Below are 19,293 nucleotides of genomic sequence, written 5' to 3' on the forward strand. Positions count from 1 at the left end.
AACTTATTTCATGCTTGAGCGTCTCTTTGAGCAGTACATCCCACTGAATGCTTATGTCATGTCAAGAAGATTAGGGGATCCTACTGTTAATCTTAAAGCCCTGACCATTGAGATGTGGCAGTGGGACCTCATTAAATGCATCACAGAGATGCTGCAACCCTTTGAGGTCTTCACACGTGCAGTTAGCAGGGAGGACTGTACTATGGGCCAAGCCATCCCATTGTTGTACATGCTTGAGCAACAGGTGAAGGAGGTCTGTGAAACATACGAAGGTGACGAACAAAAAGTTGATGCATATACCTTAGCCAAGGGCTTAGTCAACCGCTTGTGTGAAAATGTAAGGCTCAACAATATTGTGTCAGGTGAACATTACATAACTGCAACAATCTTGGATCCACGGTACAAATTATTTGTCAGCAGTAACAAAGTAATTCCATTTTCAGATGAGGATGTTGACAAGTACAAAACTTCCATAGCTGCGGAAGCTAATGAGTTAGAAACTGAACGGCTGTTACTTAAAGGCCTGCCACTGCCAGCCCAGGCCAGTCCAAGTACTCCTGACGCAAGTTCTTCACAGCGTGAGAGCAGTGCGTCTGCTTTCCAGCAGGCACCAACAGTACCAAAAGCAGCACCTACACGATCTGATTCAGCAGACCCAACCAAAAGCATAACTGATTTTTTTATACAGAAAGGGATGGGTAAGTCCGTTGCTGTTGCAAAGGGAAAAGAGGACCAGCAAAGCCGAGCACCAATGAACATTGAGCGGATGGTTCAGGCCTATCTGGATGACACAACAGAGGTGTTCATGGAGCAAAGCCCATTGGTCTATTGGTATGAAAGAAGGAGACAGTGGCCAGTGCTGAGCAGGCTGGCGATAAAGTATCTGGCTTGTCCTGTAGCCAGTGTCTCCTCTGAGCGGGTTTTCAGTGCTGCTGGTGCCATTGTCACATCGAAAAGGACTAGTCTCTCCCCCAAAAGCGTGGAGCGGCTGACAATGATAAAAATGAATCAACGCTTCATACCACCAGACTATCAAGTACGTGAATCACCGCCGGATGAAGAAAGCGAGTGTGAAGAAGACGTCCTCACTACTGGGTTACATGACCTACTTCTGTCTGAACGCACAGAGTTTGAGGACGAGCTCCTCTTCCCTGACAACTAGGACAGGTATGTTAAAGGAATGATGCAATGCATTGCATAGGATTGTTTAGCCGACTCTGAGCAAATGTGCATGGAATTAAAGTATGCTAGTAGTAACTTCAGACTCACGTGATGGGCAATTTTCCCATGTTATTTAATAATATAAATTATTTATGCACTTGTGACCCTACTACTACAGGTGCAGTCAGTACTTAATTTATCGTTCGTAGTGCATGTTCATGTTGCACAACGTACATTATTTGGTGAAACAGTCCCCCCTCCACCCCCCCAACAAACACAAATGAACTTCAAATGTTTTCTTGTGAAAATAATATCTTTGTTTTATTTTTATATTTTAATAATGATAATAGAAAAATAAAATATATAACAAATGTAACCCCCTGACCCAGAGCTGTCCCTCCCTACCCTCCCCTAACCCCAACCAAATTTCAACCCAAATGTACACCCCAACTCCCACATCCCACCCACCAACAAAAGGATTAAAAAAGGGGCAAAAAACAGGGTCCATTTCAAAGCCGGCGGGCTTTCAGGTGTTTGTCCACCAGTATTTTGACACGCTCCTCTAGACCATCCTCCTGCTTCTTCCGCTCCTCCTCCAACTTCGCTACCCGGCGGAGAATCTTTGCTTTGAAAGCACGGCACCTACACTTGCATGCATGTGGTTGTTGTTGTTGTTGTGGGGGGGCCGCCGAAGATGTAACAATGCGGCGGCGGGTGGCTGCCTGACCACGGCGACGTAGTCCTGCAGGCTTGGGGCCCGGGGCATTGGAAGAGGCAGCAGCTGCTGCCGCCGCCTCCTCCTCCTCCTCCTCGGCCTGATCCACCAGCCAGCGGTAGACCTCTACAATTGCCTGCAGTTTCCGCTGCCGGGCCCGGACTGCCAACTCCTTCCTGGTTGGTTTTTGGGAAGGAGTAACTATAAAGAAAGAAACAGAATTGTTAATCCAAACTCCCCGCAAATCAAGAACACAACATTGATTCAACACATAGTGGGCGGCACAGTAGCACTAGCAAGCAAGCTGAGTACCAGAAATAGTGTTGCGTCTATCTTGAACATTCTACAGCCTCTATTCATTTTTCGGACTTTTTGTCACGGCTTTATGTCTGCCCTATTAGCATGGGTGTACTTCAACGGTCACACACATTAGAACGAACACCTGTCTTTTACATATCTCCTTTTGTTCCGGGAAGGCGGGAACACTCTCAAAGTAACATTAATTAACAGGGGGCAGCTAGTAGCACATGTCTAGTAAAGACTATAATACTTTATACCGCGCAACAAACCTTATTTGGTTTGTGTTTCACCAGCAACGACCCATGCACCCAGTCGTCCCCTCCTTCCCTTGCCTTTGGGTTTGCCCAAAACACCGCAGCTGCTGAGACTATCCACTAACCACCGGTATTGGGTGTGTCTCCCAACCACGCTGGCAGCTGTGTTTTCCCCTTTACATGCTTTAACAACAACCCATGCATCCGACTGCTATCAGGCACTTGCATTACTGTAGTGGTAATGCTTAGCATGCTAATGACAAGTAAAGGTAACATATATTTTCCAGTAGAGTACAGTGAGAAAGTTTTCCCCTCCCACCAAGTAATGCAGATCACTATTGAATGTAACTTACCATCGCCCGCCGCTGTTGGCTCCCCCCCCACTGCTGCTGGTGTAGGTGCCTCTGTTCCTCCTGTCCCCGCCGGGAGCGCTGAAGCAGCGCCGCTGTCCCCGTCGGCACTGGTCGATGGTAAGGGTTCTGCACCTATAAAAATAAGTACGCCTTTTTAGATGGATGCACAGCCCACTTTGTACTTGTTCACCAAGAATGGAGTTCTTCAAAACAGTTAAGTCCAACGTACGTAATCAGTATGAGTCCACATTGCATAGTACAGCAGAGTCACTACACATATTATTAGCATTCATTGTTATGGTATGGTACCCAAGCTCATCTCATCTGTCCTGCTACTCTAGTCCTTGGAAATTGGAAGTGAACTATGTAACCTTTGTACATCAATGTATCCAGTTTTGCGCATGTGTTAACTCGCAGCTTGTTGCGCAGTACGAGAAGACGCTCTGGGGCAACACATCATTGTTCAATGCATACACCTGAAGAGGTGGGAAAGTAAAAGGGCCCGTATTTAAGTTTTCTATGTGGATTGTGGGATACAGTTTGCTTACAGGTTACACAACTTCTTTTTAGCATGGCTGCATAAAACTGGCATAAATGTATTTAATACTGTCTAACGTGCACCACTTTTGTCATTATTTTTCGGCAGGTGAGAAGATTGCCTTCTACGAAGCGGACATTTCCATAGCTTACAAAAAAAGAGGAATATCTGACCAGTATACGTTGGTGAGAGGTCTCCGATAGTTGCCACATTTCCCTATTGTGCACTAGTAGCTGTACAAATGTTGATTACTTTATTATGCCTGTTTTAACTCTGGATTTTTTCTGGTGGGCCCTTCAACGTATTGGACGGAAGCACTTAAAAACATTGATGTTACTTACTTACTTCTAACAAAATAAAGCTTTTGAATGACCACTTTGACTCTGAAGTTTATTTTCACTGTCTGTTGTCTTAGAGACTCACACGAGTGAGTGAGCAAAAGGGGGTTTCTTAGCTAACGGTTTGTGTCCTAAAAGCATTCGGCATCTTGGTATTGGGGTTCAGGAGTGTGATTTGAACAATAGACCAATGACTCAGGCCATATAGGCTGACGTTCAGTGAATTGTGCGTTCCTCAGAGTTCTGTGACTGAGGTGTAAGTAAGGTCCAACCTGCCTATCAGTACCAACAACATCCAATTTTCGTGTGCATAGTTACATAGTTGTGCAATATGTATATAACTCCGTAGGAGATAGAAGAATACCCACAAGACTAGTAGTGGTATACTAACGTTTACAAAAATACTAGACAAACATCATTCTGGATGCCTACTTGGTTGCTGTCAATTGACAAAGCACTGCAGACACATTACAGAGGAAAAAACAAGCACTGTTGGACTTACTGGGGACAGCAGCAGGATCCGCAGTAGAGGAGCTCTGTGTAACTGGTGGTTCACCCGCCGACTCGGTCCCTGTATTCTGCTTGCCCCTGGATTCTGTGGTTCATGTAAAAATTAAAATAATAAACATAGATAAATACATTGAGTGATGTGAAACATAGACATAATTGCAAATCACACTGCTACAGTGGAACAGAGCCGGAGGCAACAAATCCATGCCAGGGGCCGCAACGCAAATATGTATCCATCCTTAGAGTATTATTACATTAAGGATATCTATTGGTGCGGTGGCCCCTGAAGTTTGGTGCCCCTGTGCAGTTGCACAGCTTGCACATGCCCCCTAGAGCCGGCCCTGGCTGAGGTAAGAAGAACAAAGTAACGTTAGCATTCTTTGCAAGAAAAGGATTCCATTCATGCAGAAGAGAAGGCCGTGAAAAAAATGCTACAATATGCAAACAACGTACAATTAATAATTATCCATCCACCGCTATTTCACTGACGGACAAAGGAAGGACAAGACTCTATTAATAGCATTAACTAACTCCAGTTCTCAGCAATAAAGAAAATCTCACATCAATAAACAGCAACAGCTAGCGCCAAGTTGAAACAACACGCAAGAGCCAGTGAAGAAGAAGAACACTGTCATACAATGACAGTAGATATACCGGAATACATCGCAAATGTAACTAGGGGCAACAGTCATCGCGTTACTTATTCAGCCAATATTTACAAAGATACAATAACAATATTTAGACAACTATATATCTATATATGTATATATATATATATATATATATAATCTATATGTATATAAATATATATATATATATATATATATATATACACACTTTATTTTTGGGGTAGCCACTCACCAAGACCCACAACCTCCACACCAAGCAGGTCCAACAGATCCTGCTCACGGTCCAAAATGTCGGCCCAGCGGTGGGACAGCTGATGGTGGGTACGCCGGATACCGGAGCAGCGGAAGACTGCACGGCGCACCTTCGCCCACCGCCGGAGACGCTCTTCAATGTGCTGGTATCCGGAGCCGGGCCTGCCGCCTGCTGCCAAAGTCAAGGGGAGGTGACGTTGGATAAAAAAGACCAGGGCGGCCAACTCCTCCTCCCCAAAAAGTTGGCGGGGCGTCACTCCTGCCGGGCGCATTCTGCCGCAAGGCAGCCTGGTTTTTTTAGGCACAGCCGCCTTGCCCTTTGAGCCGCCGATTCTGCTGGCACCCTTCACCATGGTTCTGGGTGGAGGGGAGAAGGAAAGTTGAAGACAAAAAGGTTAGGGGAAGAAAGAAGAAAGATAAAAGAAGGAAGTAATATAAAACAAGAGAAAAGTTGCAAAAAAAGTGGTAAAAGTAAAAATAAAATGAGAAATATAAACCTAGGCACAGACAGAAATAGGTACGAAGTAAAGAAAGTTAGAAAAACTGAGGGAAAAGACCAGGATGGAAGAGATAGGAGTGAGATGCTGAAGTAGGCCCAAAACCATAGCCAGAGTGTGAAATCGAAGATGGCTCTGCCCGTCGCGACCGCCGCGGTAAGTTCGCGCGATATTTGACGCGATCACGCACTTTGGCAGTGCGAACGAGAAGATGAGTTCCCGAACATGTCTAACACAACGCGAACACGTTACTTGTGACCCGGAACCGGAAATAAGGGAACGCAAGCGGGCGGGACAAACCTCATTGAGTAACTTAGCGCGCTAGCTATCGCGAGCATGCAGGCAGCGCCCCGAACACGCGCACCGCGCTCCCGAAGACGAAAAACGGCGCGCGAACGGGTCTAGCAACCTACTACGCATGTCCGCGGAGCTACGCGTAGCTCGCGGAGTGCAAGTGCGTCTTCGCGTAGCTTCGCGGAGTGCGGCTACGCGAACTACGCCCAGGGTTAGTATTAGCCTTATCCGAGCATATGGAGATAAGTGACAACAGGGATATTAGACACACACCACACACTGCTAACATCTCTTCTAAATTAAAGACTATGAACCATCAATAAAGGAATATTTAAGTGTACTTATCAGGATCTTCCATCCGCACAGTACAGTGTGAGATGATTGATCATATGCCTTACTCATAAGTGGGGCAGAGATCACTGTATCAGGGGTTTTCCTGCCCAAGGTCACAGAGTCTAAAATTGTAAAAGTGTACTTAGTTTGCATTCTATTTGACACATGTTATGAACAACATATGCTAGTTCAGTTCACATGCGTGAGACGAATGATAGATTCCATGTAAAATATCTATACATTGTATGATCACTTTGTAGTAAATTGGACCCTGTTCTTGTCATATTTAGGTACTAGCTTGTGCTGTGGTATAGGTTGATCTGCCCCATGATGTTGCCTCCCTGCTAGTGCAGGGATGTCTGCACCAGTGGGTAGATCTACAGACAATACCAAGGGTCTACCATCTGCACAGTATGTGGTGCCTGACCATACATCACACCACTACATGGTGCAGAGATAACTGTAGAATGCGATTTTCTTGTTAACATCACAGGTCCTAAAATGATATGAGTGTATTTAGTTTACATTTTAGTTAACACATTATGAACAACATATCCTAGTTCAGTTCAGATGTATGAAACTATTGATCAATTCTACATAAAATATCTATGAGTTGTTTGATCATGTTGTATTAAATGGGATCCACTTCTGCCATATTTATTTACCAGTTTGTACTGGTGGTACAAGTTGATCTGCCCCACGACGTCGCCTCCTTGCAAGTGCAGGGACCTCTTCTCCAGAGGGTGGATCTACTCTGGCTGTCTGTGGAAATAAAAAGAAGTAGCCAAAAGACAATACCAACAACTGATGATTATGTACAACGTTATCACATATTTACTCAATTGCATTTAGAAGATAACTGCAATGGTTACTAATTCATACACATTTTCATGTTCCATATACCAGTGTGAATAAAATCACCAGCAGCGATGGACCACTGTTTGTGCATAAGAAATTGGAAGTTGATATTTCTTTCACCTACGATTCTGTGACTTGTTATGTGAAAGACAAAATCAGACACATGAGAGACTAAGTTACCATGAATATTTACACAACTTGATGTCATTTCCATAGTCATCTTTGCAATTTATTTTGTTTATATATTTTCTTGCAGAAATACAACCTGAACGTTCTGTCCATCATGGTGGGCCAATAAGCTACCATTTTTGGGGGTTATTTAAACTACGCACATTCCATGTTATAAATGTAATGCTATTGTCTGTACCTGCAGTTATACATAGTTTTGATGTAGTCACTTACACGCCTCTTCATTAGAAGATCTGCAAAGCACACATAACTATATATTCTCACATATAGAGTAAAGCCCCAAAACACACCTCCTTCCCTGCCCTCACCCACGTTAGCTCACCCAACTTTCTAAAGACAACCCAAACTGTGAAAACAAACCCACCCAACACATCACTATCCCAAGTAAAACAGTGGGGAACTCCCAGTGGGGGAGAAAAAAGGACAGCAACCCCCGTTGTAAGTAGGGGGTAGCCACACAAGCAAACAGTCGACACCCACTTAAGTATGAGCATTGAATAGCATGGCATGTTTCAATCGCAATCTACCAACCTGTGCATCAATATACCGGTGCTCGAACATTTCAATATTTGAAACGGTCAACCCGCAGTCATCAAGTCCAGCAACAGACCTGCAAAAGGGAAAAGCAACACAAATCTAGCAACCACAATTTAGGACAGTAATACCCCAATGTACACATTTCTGCTACTTCAACACCATTAGGGGGCCCAATTGCTCATCACTGTCCCTCATCACCCACATGTGCGGAGGTCTCACAGCATCTCTTTTTTAATAGTTTAGCATGCTCCATAGCGGCTTTAGGATTCGTGAAGATCTTGGACGAACCCTCAGACCCTATTCTCAATCAAGCAGGATATAACATAGCATAAGGAATATCTTCAGCTTGCAGCAGTTTCTTAGCAGGGATAAACTCATGCCGGGCAGCCTGAACTGTGGTAGTGAAGTGAGGAATAAAGTCCAACATGTTTCCTTGGTGGGTGATCTGACCCTGCTGTGGGCTAGGCTCAGAATAGTATCTCGGCCCCAATAATTCAGCAACCTAGCGATGATAGGTCGTGGAGGGGCTCCGGGAACTGGGCGAGTCACAAGGAACAAGTAGCTTGTTCAACAACAAACATATTGAAAAAAGCGCCTTCATTAAAAATGTCCGTCAGCATACCCTCCACAAACAGCTCCATTTTGCAGACATTGGTTGATTCGGGCAGTCCCATTATACAAATATTGTTCCTTCTTGACCTCGCCTCCAAATCCTCATTTTTTGCTTGGATTACTGCTAAAACTATTTCCATATTCAATGTTTTGTCCCAGACAGATGCTACATCATCCTCCACAGTTGATACATGCTGCTCAACCTTGCCCAGCCTCGTACCTTGGTTATCCATCTTCGCAGCCAAATGGTCCATACGTAAATTGAAAGCATCAATCTTGCCATCGATAGATTGTAAGCTTTGTTGCCTCGCAAGCAGCGTGGACTCTAATGAGGGGGCCACGTCTGATGGAGCTTCCGCCTCTGAATCAGACATTGTTTTCTGTTGAGATCTAGCAGCTTTTTGCATCTCAAACGTGAGGTTGAATTTTTATCAGGCTTGCCCATAGTAATTAAACACCCAATAGGACTACAAGAGACTCCTTCAGAATAGATGTAGCGACTATAGGCCCCAGGCAGCACCACCACGAAGAAGCCACCCCACTGCAGCTGTTATACCGGCTAAAAATGCAGTGAAAACTAATCAATGTGAACGGTGTGCACAACTCACCCAGACCAGGACTTTCAGCATTAGAGTGCGATGCGCTGCTCAACCAGGCTCAACCAGGAGGCAATCAGCCAAATTGTGCCACTGGGGTCACTATTCTCACCACCATTGGAGGCGTTTTGTCACTAGGCCTCACACCAGTCTGTGACTATTAAAACAATTAGGCGCAAAGTTGCTGGTAAGCTGCAGTTCCACACCTCAGACCAGGCATCACTTAAAGAGTACTCACAATATCCTATCTGGGGTGGGGGTGGCCCTCTCCACTCCGTGTGCCTTATTGTAGCCCCAGGTAATGCCCAACTGCCAGTGTTAGAAATCAAAGATGCATTCACACTATGTCCCAATGTGGGTGTTGGCCCCACCCTCCTCAACAAGCCAGATGATGAGGCCTAGGGCACACAAAGGCAGCACACTACCCCTACGTTAACCAGCAGCGGGTCCAAGCAGTGCACAGTCCCGCAGCTTGTCCGAGCAGTTCACAGTCTGCACAGTGACCCCCCAGTGCAGGCAAGTGAAGCAGAAAAGAGCAGTGCCCCGCTCTGCATCAAAGGGCACGCAATCCTTGTCCTTGCAGCCAGCCCGATTCCCAGGGCGGAGGCAGCGTGCAGCTGAAAAGCGCTGGGCACAGCAGGGTAAATCAAACGTGCGCGCCACTCTCTACAAGCACCTAAGTGGCAAAGGAGATCCAGACATCGGGCTCACAGCGCGCCGAAAAGAATAGATACCTCTGCAGGATCCTCGGGTCATCAACTAGTTACCTTTATCTACATCAAAGCATATCTAATAACACTTTACCCTGCCTTCCTATATGTCTACATGCTTCATACTATCTAACCAAATCAAATTCTCCTCGAACACAATATTACCACCCTCTCACGGCAAGTTAGTAACGTAGTACATTTTTAATATGGACATGATCAGACAAACATATAATGTAAACACACTATTAATAACCTGTTTATAGGCCTGATTCACAAAGGTAATTTTACTCTTGTATGAGTTTACAATTGTTTGATATTCACAAAGGGATTTAGGAGTAGTATCTTTATGTGTGTGGTAAATAGCAATTAATTGTAAACTTAGACAAAAGCATTAGTTTACCCTTGTGAATTAGGCACAAAGTTTTTAACTAAAGTGTATGTATAATAGCAATCACTGTAAATAGAATTGGCTACTTAAAAAACGCAACTATTATAAGACTGCCATTGAGCCACATTCATATAATTCAATCATTTCCCCCGAGTAGATATTATCAGGTCTCAATCACTACTATGTTATGGTTTTAAATATTGCACATATTATCAAGCGAGGTATAGGCAAACTTAATGCATGGCATGTAATTTATGTACCTGAAGGTATATCTATATTTGATCGTTGAAATATTAGTGTAAAATGTAGTTACACTCAATCTCACTCTGAATGCCACACATACTTGCCCTCCCACCACCACTGCCAGTTCCTATAACACAGCTGGAAAGGGAAATCAACCACATCTCCAACAATGCAAATCACAGATATTCACAGGAACTGGACATTGAATTTAATGGCTAACTTAAGTTTTGAAATACGCAATCACATATGGTAAAATTTCCACAACACAGTACGTAAAAGAGACACCAATGTTTAAAACAATAATAATTTCTGAAGTAAATTGAAAAAGGGACAACATAAATCTGCTTCCTCTGGAAATATACATATTTGTGGAAAAACAAATGTCTGAAAAATCAATCAGGGTTTTGTAGAGTGCACTATTCACACATAAGGGTCTCAAGGTGAGCTGCTCCGTTGGGGTAATTTGATGAGCCAGGTCTTGAGTCCCTTCCTAAATTGGTGCCGTATTGGACTTTGCCAGAGGTGGATGGGGAGATCATTCCAGGTCTTGGCTGTGAGGTAGGACAAGGACCGTCCACCTGCTCTGGTCCTGTAGAAGCGCAGGACGGTGGCTAGGGAGAGGTTGGATATTTGAGTTGTTAGGGTCCAGTTTTGTGTAGGGGCCTTGCAGGAGTGCGTGAACAGCTTGAAAGATATTCTTCTTTCGACGGGGAGCCAGTGGAGGTCGCAGAGTTGTTGGCTGATGTGGCTGTGCCATGGGATATCGAAGATTAGTCTAGCTGTGTCATACTGGATGGTCCGGAGTTTGCGGAGAAGTTTTCTATTGATTCCGGGATAGAGGGCATTGTCGTAGTCCAGTCTGCTGGTGACAAGTGCTTTAGTGACTGTTTTCCTGGAGTTGGGGGGAGCTACTTGAATGTCTTGCGTAGTATGCAGAGGGTGTCTGAGCATGCATAGGAGACGCGTTGATCTGGTGATTCATGGTGAGTCTAGTATGATGCCGAGGTTACGTGCATGGTCAATTGGGGTGGGGGCCCACCTGGTGTTGTCCCATGTGGAGGACGTGGAGCCGTAGATGAGGACTTCTGTTTTCTTCAAGTTGAGTTACAGGCAGCTGATCCTCATCCAGGTTGCAACGGCTTTCATCCCTTCTTGGAAGTTGTACCTGGTGATGTCAGGTTCCTTGGTGAAGAAGAGTATGAGCTGGGTGTCATCGGCGTAGGTAACAATGTTGAGCCTGTTGTTTGTGACAATGGTTATGAGGTGGGCCATTGTAGATGTTGAAGAAGGTGGGGCTGAGGGAGGATACTTGGTGTACTCCGCATCTGATCTCTGTTGGTTCTGAGAAGAAGAGGAGGAGTCTTATTTTCTGTGTTCTGCTTGTGAGGAATGATCATAACCAGTCTAGGGCCTTTCTTTGGATGCTGGCATCATGTAGTCTGGTGACTAGTGTACGGTGGGAGATGGTGCCGAAGGCTGCTGATAGGTCCGAGGGGATGAGGTCTGCTGTTTGGCTTGGTTGATGAGGGTGCAGATGTTGTCTGTGGCAGCGAGGAGGGCGGTCTCAGAGCTGTGCTCTCTGGTGAATCCAGACTGAGAGGTGTCTTAGGATGTTGTTGATTTTGATGAAGTGTGCTAGCTGGGCATTGACAGCATTTTTGATGACCTTGGCTGCGAAAGGGAGCAGTGAGATGAGCTTGAAGTTCTTGAGGTCTGTCGGGTCTGCAGAGGGTTTCTTTGGCGTGCTTCCAGTTGTCGGGGAATGTGATTGTCTCGACAAAGCAGTTGATGGTTCGATGTAGCTCAGGTGCAATGGCTGTGGCGGCCCGGGGGAAGTTGTGTGGCGGGCAGCTGTCATAAGGTGCTCCAGAGTGGATGCTGTTCATGGTCTTTAGGGTTTCTTCTGTCTTAATTGGGGTCCGGGTAAGAAGGGTCTGTTGGGTGTCATCACTGGGGCTGGGGGTTGGGCCGGTGCAGAGGTCTTGGTCATCGAAGTTGTCATAGAGTGTCTTGATCTTGAGGTACAAGATGAAGCTGAGTCTGTTGCAGAGGTTTTGGGAGGGAAGGACATCCATTGTTTTGCTGTCTAAAATCAAATTTGAGAGGATGAAAAGGCATGTTGTTTTGCCTGAGTCTCTTGAAATCACACAGCTGAAGTCATGGTGTTTGCCTCCCAACAATGCATGCAATGTTCTCCTCAGGGGTATTTCCATCCCCATGTAGCAGATGGCAGCCAGGCACTTTTTCTGGGGACTGGATGCGGATGTTAGGATTTTTTTGGGGGTGAGACGGGGCCTGGGGTTTCCGAGGAGGAACGTGTAAGAGTGTGGTGATCTTTAGGGGTATTTGACTGTTGGGGGTAAGGCGTGATTTGGTGCCGTTGAAATAGTGTAGAGTTGGAGGAATTCTCTTGCCTACACCTCCTTAGATGCTCTTATTTGCATTTCGCTTTCCCTCCAGTACTGGTCCACTGCGGCTGATATGCCAATTCTGCAGAGGCCTGGGGCTACTATCATGCTCCTTACTTTCACCCACTCAGTTTTCACTTCCTCAGTTGCGTTAGCAATCCAGTTTGCATCATAGGCATTAGCCTATATATTCCCGATGCAAATGGACACGCGCAGCTGACAGCTGTAGAATTTAGTGTTTCCTGCCCTGCTGCTAGGTTTTTAAAACTTTTTAAATTGTATATGTGCAGCTGAATTACTCTGTGCTTTTTAACATTTTCTCCTACATACGTGCACTTGCACTTTACTTGATTCTGCTTGCTTACACCTCCTTAGCTGCTCTGATTCACATCTCTCTTTCCCTCAAGTCCTGGTCTGCCACGGCTGATATGTCGATTGTGCGGAGGGCTGGGGCTACTAAGAGGCACCCAACTTCCGCGCAAGCATTTACCTCCTCCTCAGCTACGCTACCGATCCAGATTGCATTATTGGCATTAGCCTATATATTCATGATGCAAACAGACACTCAGCTGACAGCAGTGGGATTTGGTGTGACCTGCCCTACTACTAGGTTTTTATTAATTTTTAAATTGCATATGTGTGGCTGAATTACTCTGTGCTTTTTAGCATTTTCTCATAAGTGCTTGCCAACACCTCCTTAGATGCTCCGATTCGCATCTCTCTTTCCCTCCATTCCTGGTCCGCTGTCTCTGATACGCCGATTGTGCAGAGGGCTGGGGCAACTATCGGGCTCCTCACTTCTGCCCACGCATTTTCTGCTTCCTCAGGTGCATTAGCGATCCAGTTTGCATCATAGGCGCTAGCCTATATATTCCCGATGCAAACGGATGCGCGCAGCAGACCAGATGCAAGCCCGTCTGCGTCCGTCAGTGTCCCCGAGGTGTCCAGCACCGGCCATGCTGCCTAGCTCCTCTCCAGTGAGTTTCTTCCACTATATTACAATAGGGAAAATCTGCTTAGCCTTAGGCTTAACTTTTGGACGATCTCGCTGCTTCTGTTCTTATCTAAAATCATGGAATAACATGTCAATTCGATTCTAACTCATTACTTGGAAATAAACTCAATGCTAGACACATCCCAAAATGGGTTCCGACCTCGGAACATCTGCTTTGCTGATGGTCATAGAACAGCTGTGGACTGCCTCGGATGCCAGCAGAACTACAGCGTTAGTTCTGCTGGATCTCAATGCGTCCTTTGACACGGTCTCCAACATAATCCTGCTCCACCGCCTAGAGGAGATTGGGGCTAACAATAAAGCCCTTTCTTGGTTCTCGCCTTTCTGGTGCGATTGGATTTTCCAAGAAGCTGCTCCCCTTTCTCCTCCTGTACACACCCATTATGCTGTGGTGTTCCCCAGGGGTCAGCACTGAGCCCTACCTTATTTATTGTGTACATGAGACCATTGGCGCTAATGGCTAAAGCCTGTGACGTCTCCTTGGTGTGATACACCGATGACACCCTGCTGGTGATAACCTTTTCCAACAATCCCTGGCAGGATGCAGCAAAATTCAGAGATTTAATAGCCATCTGGATGACTGTTTGACCACTAATTATCAGTAGCTAAACTCAGCCAAATCCGAGATCTTTCTGGTAGACAGGGACTCCCATCTCTGGGGCAATGAATGGTGGCCTCAGGCTCTTGGAGTGCCCCCCATACCCAAATATGTGGTGAAGAACTTGGGTATTATAATGGATAAAGAACTTTATTTTCATGTGCATGCCAAATCCGTGGCAGGGAAATGTTTTGGACTGTTGCGAGGTCTAAAGCCTATACTTGGTTCTTTTTATTTTCAAACCCATCAACTGATCATCCAAGCCCCATTCTCACCAGACTGGACTATTGTAATGTGCTACTTTTGGGTTCTAACAAATCCATGATCACAAGATTTCAGAATGTTCAGAACGCTGCAGCCCATGCTATATTTGCCCTCCCCAAACACTCATGTTTCTAACCTCCTCCACCGCCTACATTGGCTACCCCTTGAGCAAAAATGTCACATCAAAAATGCTATGTATCAGCCCTAAGATTCTCTCAGGCATCGGACCACAAATTCTGAGTAAATTATGCTCCTATTTGGTCCCCCACACAAGTGCTGCACTCGGCCAACCTGCTCTTTGCCAGAATCCCATGAATATGGAGGGTTAGATCGGGTGGTCAATCTTTTAAGCGGTTGGATCTCGCCTTATGGAACTCCCTCCCACTCCATATCTGTAGAACCACTGATCACCTGACTTTCAGAAGGCTGGTTAACACCTGTCTTTTCCCCCACTGCTATCCTTGCACTGCTTCCCCATTCAGTGTTCTACTTCAGCACTGGGACACCCTGATGATGGGTCAGCCATGCACTATATAAATATTACAACATAACATAACATTGGGCGGCTACCAATATGTCAGTGAATAGCGGCTAATCCGAGCTTGGAGGTAGACTTTAGATGCAATAAGTGCAACTGGTCTCTCCTCCTGCCCAGGAAACTCACAACCAAGATCCTTCCATGCAATAATAAGTGTAAAAACAATAAGAAAACATAGGACTTAAAAGCCACCCTTTTAAACTCTTGATCTATGCAAAAGCATGAACCACACATTTATGACCTACGTTTAGACGAACAGCCTGATCTTTTATTTCTCACAGAGACCTGGCTGTCTGAAGCCTCCAACCCTACTATCACCTCGGCCATCCCTAAGGGTTACAAAATCCTTAGGAGGGACCGATAGAGTGAGAATGGGGTGGTGTCGCCATCATTTACAATAAAGAACTAGAGTCCTTAGGCTTCCGCTGTACCTTATGCCCCCATCATAGCATAGCTGTTTTTTTGATTTACAGACCTCCCGGTGCAATTGGACATTTTAATACTTCGCTTAATACAGCCACCACCTCTGTGACCTTAAAATAAAACAACTGCCTTATTCTGGGAGATTTCAATATATATATGGACAATGAAAAAGGCCTGCAACGTGTTTCTGTCTATTCCTTCAGCCACCCATGAGAAGGGCCATACCCTAGACCAAATCTATCACAACTTTGACATATCAGAAAGCCTACTTCTTCCCATTAGCTGATCTGACCACCTCCTATTAAAATTAGTTAGTCCCAACTATGCCACATCCCTTGGGCTAACGCAGGGCAGAGGGTCCCTAATTACAAGATGCTCCATAAAATATCCATCCCGATGATAGCAGACGCCCTCAGTTGTTCCTCACCGGAGCTGTCTGGCTGCCCCGAATCGGACACCCTCTCAATAGATTCACGGCTCCAAACCAACATTAATATAGCTGTACCAGTTGTTTCCCGCTCCTCAAAGAGGTTGGCCCCTCCAGCTCCATGGTTTAACGATTGCCTCAGACCTAGCAAAAGAAATTGTAGAAAAATGAAACTGAAATGGCATAAATCCAATCTACCTGAGGACAGGAAGGTGTATAAAGACACCTTAAATACTCATTACATTTTTGTGAAGGCAGCCAAGAAAAACTTCTTTCAAACCAAGATAGAAAATGGCAAGTTTAGGAAATCTTTAGCATAGTTAAATCCTTTATCGCCACAAAAGCTGGCGCAAAGGAAGGGCCATGCATAGAAGAATGGTCTAACCAAATAGCTTAATTCTTCCACAAAAAGATCTCCACGATCCAACAAGCCTTCACTAAATTCTCAGAGGAAGAACTGAGCTTCTACCATAGTTCTAATAGCAGATTTAACTTCTTGGATCCCCCATCTTTACCAGTTTTCACTGAGTTTTGGCTGGAAGAGTCACTGACCCTTCTCTAAAGCATTAAATCCGGCTCTCCTACGGACCCAAGTGTAGCGACTATCCTGAGCCTATTACCTCCCACCATAAACCCACGGTAAACCAGCTCTTTAATGCTTCCCTCTCCTCAGGCATTATGCCAAAACTATGGAAGCATGCTAAGATTCATCCACTGATAAAAAAGGCGGACACCAAACTGACGGACCCTACCAACTACAGGCCAATCTCCCTTCTTCCGGCCTTCTCAAAAGTACTAGAGAGGAATGTAAACAAGGACCTCCAAAACACATTGATTATGGGAAGCTCCTTCATGAGTCCCAATCCGGTTTTAGGGCTAACTACAGAATGGAGTCTGCTCTGCTGGAAGTGACTGAATTTATCAAGGGTGAGCTTGACCAGGGAGGCAAGGCTGTTCTGATACTGCTCGAGCTCTCGGCAGCCTTCGATGCGGTCCCACATGAGAGCCTCCTGGTGAGACTTGTTAACAACCACCTGGGGGGGCCGCCTTTACAAGGATATCCTCCTTCTTGGCAAATGGAGCTCAGGGCATATGGCTCTCCTCTTTCTCATCCCCAGTTCCGACCATGAATGTAGTGTCCCTCAGGGCTCTGTTCTCTGTCCTATGCTTTTTAATATATGCCTATCTCCTCTTGCATTTCTGGTAGAGGAAGAGGAGGGCGCCAAAATTGTTTCTTATGCAGATGACACTCAGCTGATTTTTACATGTGAAAAAGGACCCGCCTTTGACAGGGAATGATTAGGTCTTGCCGCCTCACAAAGGTTTTTACCTGGCTTAAGATCAATCAGCTGACGTGCAATACTGATAAAACTGAAGTTGTTTTCATTGGTTATCCAGAAACGCCTGACTGGGGCTCTTGGTGGTCAAAATATCTGCCGACCCCGCCTGCTGAAAAGGAGAAAGTGAAAACATGTACGAATTGTCATAGACAAGACACTCTCCATGCGCTTTCAAATCCAAAATCTAACTGGCGCTTGCTTTGGCATACTCCAGATGCTAACAAATTCCTGCCACTGTTACCGCTTGAGAGCAGAAAGATTGTGGTGCAGGCTCTGGTGACATCTAAGCTTGACTATCTCAACAGCTTGTACCTCGACCTTCCCAAATCCCTTGTCCAGCGGCTACAAGTGGTTCAAAACGCGGCAGGCAGAGACATCCTGAGACCTAAACCCAGATCTAGTATGACCCCTATTCTTAAGTCTCTACACCGGAACCGCATAAAAGAACGGATCGACTTCAAAATGATGACCATCTTCTTTAAAGCTTTCAACGGCTTAGGAGCCGGCTACCTAAATAAGCATGTTAATAGCTACACAACATCCAGACACCTAAGATCTTCCAAAGCCAACCTACCCATCATGCCTAAAATATGCTGTGCCTGCACTGGAGGCAGATCCCTCAGCTTTCTAGGTGCAAAATTGTGGAATAATCTCTCTGAATCTCTGAGACTAACCACAGACCTACTGTCCTTCAGGAAGAACTAAAAACCTGGATTTTTATTAACTGATGGGTCTGATTTCCGCATGTCTTACTCCCACTGTCATGTGCTAGGACACTCTAGTCTGAGTAGCTGTGCACTTTATTAAATACACTATTTGACTTCATTTAATTTTATCAATGAGGGAAAGTGGGGTGTGTTTTCAATGGGATCTGATGTTGGAATAAGGTCAGAAGGATGTACATCGAAAGCACTGACATCAGAAGAACCACTTCCAGAGATAAGATTTCTCTGTGCAGCAGATTTGAAAAAGGAGATGTCAACCAGAATGTTAATTACTTGAGCTAGTTTCTTACTGACACACTGTGCAAACATGTTAATATATAAAGGTATGTGCTGGAAAAGTGTTAAGCAGTGCTAGTATTGACACAAAAGTCATTTTGGATGCAGATAGATCTTGCTTTACTGATTGGGGTATGCATTAATCTATGACTAATGTTAAAGACATTCCATCTGTTGTTATAGAACTGTATTATATCCTATGGCACTTGTAATATAGAAAGCAGTGGACCTGCCAAATTTTTTATGTAGTGTGCCATCCATCCAACTTTAAAGAATGGTTATAAGCAACACCAATATTTGCTAAGAAGAAGAAATGTACCCCCCTGTTGCTGCTCCGTGGCCTTCAATACCCCATCCAGGTTGGGGTAGTGCACCACAATATGAGAGTCAATGACAACCACACTTGTTTTTCTGTTGGGAGGCCTTCCCAGTTGCTTTAAGTTGGTGAATGATCCACTGCTGGAGATCCTTCCCTCGTTTTTTTCAGTGGGTGTGCTACAGCTCCTGTACTCGACTGTTGGCGCATTCCTCCTTACAAAGGCCAAACAGAACTTCTGCTTCTAATGAGTGCTGAACTACAAAGAGAGAGATGAGAAAACAAAAAATAATGCTATTGATAAATATTCAATAGCAAATATCACAATTTCAACCAGGCTATTAAGTGAAGTTTACTTAACAAACATTGGTCTGATTTTGATTATTGTCAATTGATTTTTACATTTACATTGTCTGACGGAATTACCAACCATAATATGGACCTGATTTGACATACAGGTGACATGATGGCTATCCAGTCTGCCTTATTATAAGTGCAATATATCCTATGGCACTTGTAATATGTTGTCAAATGGGACACCTGTCATGTTGTAGTGGAAAAATCATTCAGCTGAACTCTATTTTGAGCCCTGTGTTTTTTAAGCAGAGGGTACCTCATCATCGATGTGATGGAGTAACCTGTCCACCAAAATGACA

At 44.9% G+C, this 19,293-nt stretch overlaps 2 long non-coding RNA genes across 2 annotated transcripts; one reads left to right on the plus strand and one right to left on the minus strand.

Annotated features, from left to right (window-relative positions):
• Positions 1-432: 432 nt before the first annotated feature.
• Positions 433-3,694, plus strand: LOC144817586 (uncharacterized). The gene is made up of 2 exons (XR_013606934.1): positions 433-1,167; positions 3,430-3,694. It is a non-coding gene; the product is annotated as an uncharacterized LOC144817586 (long non-coding RNA).
• On the minus strand, positions 2,001-4,857 carry LOC144817575 (uncharacterized). Its single transcript, XR_013606933.1, has 3 exons — positions 4,162-4,857; positions 2,784-2,915; positions 2,001-2,077 (listed from the first exon to the last, which is right to left on the minus strand). It is a non-coding gene; the product is annotated as an uncharacterized LOC144817575 (long non-coding RNA).
• Positions 4,858-19,293: the final 14,436 nt, after the last annotated feature.

The sequence above is a fragment of the Lissotriton helveticus genome, chromosome 1_1 (genome assembly GCF_964261635.1).
Source record: "Lissotriton helveticus chromosome 1_1, aLisHel1.1, whole genome shotgun sequence".
In the NCBI taxonomy this organism is placed as follows: Eukaryota; Metazoa; Chordata; class Amphibia; order Caudata; family Salamandridae; genus Lissotriton; species Lissotriton helveticus.